The sequence below is a fragment of the Melitaea cinxia genome, chromosome 3 (assembly GCF_905220565.1).
Source record: "Melitaea cinxia chromosome 3, ilMelCinx1.1, whole genome shotgun sequence".
Taxonomy (NCBI): Eukaryota; Metazoa; Arthropoda; class Insecta; order Lepidoptera; family Nymphalidae; genus Melitaea; species Melitaea cinxia.
The window spans coordinates 7,675,188-7,679,113 of record NC_059396.1 but is presented as its reverse complement, the minus strand read 5'-3'; the positions used below and the strand labels follow the sequence as shown (position 1 = coordinate 7,679,113).

Here is a 3,926-nt window from a genome sequence, read left to right as displayed (position 1 = left end):
CAACATCATGTATGGGCAATTTTCCACAATGGTATTTTCGAATGACCCTAGGACGTAAAGCAAAGTTGCAGCTTGTGACTAAAGTTTGCGATGTTTATATCTTATCTCTCGCGAGGTTGTTTGTAGGTGCTCCTTGACGTAAGTGTAAGAACGAAGAGTGGTGCGGCGGGCGCCGTGCGGCGTGTTGCGGAGCGACGACGCGACGTCGGCGGCGACAGCGGCGTCGTCGGAGGCGTGCCCCGGCGGGCCAATGGCGCGCCCCCGCCCGCCGCCCCGCCCGCGTACCAACACCCAGCTCGCCAGTAGGTTTGTGTCCTTTTGGCTGACCGCATGACTCCGTATTTCGCTTCGTCGCCGTACTCGTTGTAACTTGAGCAGCACGCGCTTCACGAGCTTACGCCGATTGCTACGAGCAAGAGTTGTGAACAAGTTGCGAAACTAAGTTGCGTGCGCTGTGAGGAGTGCTGTTGCAGCGACAGTGCCAGGTACTGTGTCCACGCTGCCTCCCCGCGCCCTTCCCGCGCTTACTCGCCGGCCGTGTCGCCGCCTCCTAGGCGACCGACACGCGCTCCTTGTCAATGACTCATCTTGTGTGCCTAAAATAGCCCTTATTTCCAACGTTTACCGTCTAAAATGGCACAAGTTACGTTTTCAACTTAATAACAAATGTGCGCACTTACAGCAGAGTATATTTGAAACGTCTTACCTATATTGATACGAACAGCATCACTATAATCATGTTTATGTTGTCATAGTGAATAACTAAACTTGTCTAATTATCATCAATTATATAGAAACACATTACAGGAACCATTCAGACTAAGTTATTAATATTAATTATAAATATAATATAAATATCTTAAAACATACGCAGACGGTCGTCTGTCCCTATGGTAAGCAACTAAATGCTTGTGTTACAGGTAACATCCGGCTGTTATAACTATTTTTTTATACATACATATAATACATATATACACCCAGACTCAGGCGGGAATCGAACCCGCAACCTGCGGAACAGAAAACAGGGCCACTGCAAACTGCGCCAATGGGCTAGTCAATTAAATGGAATAACAGATTTTCTAAAACAAAAAACAAAAACTTAAGTATACAATGTATTGAAATTTGTTTATTATAAGTTAAATACACACGATACACGTAGAGCGTCTCTTCGCATCTCACATTGATTTCCTCAATAATCTAAAAGCTAAGGGCAACGAAAGCGAAGGTTGGCTCGGAATCAGACTAAATTATACATATTCAATGTGATCTCGCTGCGGAGTATCTACGGAAATCCAATCGCATTAAAACGGTGGAAAAAAATAAAAAGGGTAGCTCGAGATACAAGACTTTCCGAATAAACATAACAATTTCCGTTTCATCGCCTCCGAACGTAGCCAGACAAATTAAAGAACATTTTTCCGAGCTCTCACTCCCACTTAGAGCCTCCGCGGGCCCCATAAAACTTAACTATACCCCGTAACCGCGACTAATTATTAGGGTGGGTTTACATAACGTATTTATGAGCTTGAGATTTAGCGCCAGCTCGCTCTCGGGTGGTCTGTTATCGCGCCATTAAAAAGTTGTCCTCTACGGTACTTTATAATGTATAAACCAACACTACTATCTGAGCCATTCGACCTCGACGACGCTCATCTAATTCGATGCATTCGCTAATTACTTTACATCTGCATTGAATATAAAACTTAAAATAAGCTTCTAAATTTTACTATACATTACTATGTGGATAACAAATTATTATTTATGTTCGTTAAACAGAAAAAAACAGATTTAATAGTATTACTTCGCTTGCAAATCGATTGAAGAAGCCAGTAGCCTCTCGTTACTTCAACTGTTAAGAGACTTGAATATTTTATATTTAAAATGAATTAGTCTCCAGATACATAGTAAGGATGAAATAAAAATGTTAATTAAAGTTTAAAAAAAATAATACAAACGAGTGTTTTTAATTACTTTATTAAAAACTAAACAAGTTTTGAACAGATTGTTTATCTTTGAGTACTTGTACGATATTGCTCTTCGCAGACACCCTACGCCCAGAAGCACTAACGTCTCAATAAGCTTTAGTTTGTAAGCCGCTGGAGACCACCACGCATGTTGAGTTCACGAAGCACCTTAATACCCCTAATGTATCTACTTACATATTAAATTATGTAATTGATTCCTTCATTTGAATATGTACATAATAAAATTCGTTTTTATTTCATACTATTTATAAAAACTTTTAAAAAATTCAGGAATTCAATAAATTTTTGTTTAAATGAAAAATTATTCCTTAAGCACATAAAGCAGTAACCTGGATTTTTTTTTATATAGATTAATATACGCGTATATACATTATACATAACGTTTATGTATGTACTAGAGACAGTCAAAAGGACTTTAAACAAATTTCGAGGAAGCGATGAGTACTTGACATCGTTCGAAACTTCTCTACAGCTTTCCAAACAATCACAAAATGTCGACAGTATAGAAATAATATTGAGAAAATTTACATGAAATAAACATTATTCTTACTGTTTATTACCTTATTTAAATAAGGACAAGGGTCTTCACAAAATTTTGATACAACGAAAAAGAAATAATATCAATGCAATTAGTACTCGCTTCGGCAGTACATATACTAAAATTGGAACGATACAGAGAAGATTAGCATGGCCCCTGCGCAAGGATGACACGCAAAATCGTGAAGCGTTCCACATTTTTCGGTCACCAACCCGCCTGCCCAGCGTGGTGACTATGGGCAAAACACACGAGTTCACGTTATTTTTGGCGTAAACTTGTGGAGGCCTATGTCCAGCAGTGGACTGTATAGGCTGTAATGATGATGATGAATTAGTATCGTTTTTATTTTTTTAACCGACTTCCAAAAAAGGAGGAGGTTCTCAATTCGACTGTATTTTTTTTTATGTATGTTAGATCAGAACTTTTGACTGGGTGGAGCGATTTCGACAAATTTTCTTTTAATCGAAAGGTGGTGTGTGCCGATTGGTTCCATTTAAATTTATTTGAGATCTAACAACTACTTTTCGAGCTATATCTAATAATGCGTTTTTACTTGACGCTTTTTCGTCGACCTACGTTGTATTATACCGCATAACTTTCTACTGGATGTACTGATTTTGATAATTCTTTTTTTGTTGGAAAGAAGATATCCTTAGTTTAGTACAATGATAAGGAAACCAGGATCTAATAAAAGGATCCCAGAGAAATCGAGGGAAACTCTTGAAAATTCGCAATAACTTTTTACTGGGTGTACCGATTTTAATAATTTTTAATTTAATCAAAAGCTGATGTTTTTCATGTGGTCACATATAAATTTTATTGAGATCTGATGACCACTTTTTGAGTAATCTTTGATAACGCGCAGTTACTTGAGTATTTTTTCGTCGATCTACGTTGTATTACTCGTCGTTGTAATTGAAGTCGCTTTTTTTTCGTTTGCGAGCAAACACAATTATTAATTTTGATGTTCAGAAAAAATTGTAACAAATAAAATAAAAGTCTGTCATATAAGTCAGTGGATGGGAGAACTTAATTTTTGTATATGCACTTAAGTTATGTCTATGTTTTTTAACATTGTTCTCCTTATGTAAATAGAATATTTTTGCCACTGTAACGTACATGGTTTTAATTTTACTACTATTCACTTGCATGTTGTCGTCACCTGTAATTGTGCTGGCACTTAGTTATATTACTGTTGATTATTATATTTTATGTAGCAACAGTCTACAGTTGTTGGTGATCTTATAAATAAATAAATAAATGTAATAATCTAAGTCTCCTAACCAGGGCGACAAAATCGCTCTTGCGATAAAGCCCTTAAATTTGATTTAAAAAAAAATTAAAGTCAAAGAAATAAAAACAAAAAGTGATATTTACCCATGTTGATAAACGAAGAAGTTAAT

The 3,926-nt window shown here is 37.1% G+C and overlaps 1 non-coding gene across 1 annotated transcript; it reads left to right on the top strand.

Annotated features, from left to right (window-relative positions):
• The first annotated feature begins 2,617 nt into the window (after positions 1-2,617).
• On the top strand, positions 2,618-2,724 carry LOC123669806. The gene has a single exon (XR_006745800.1). It is a non-coding gene; the product is annotated as a U6 spliceosomal RNA (small nuclear RNA).
• Positions 2,725-3,926: the final 1,202 nt, after the last annotated feature.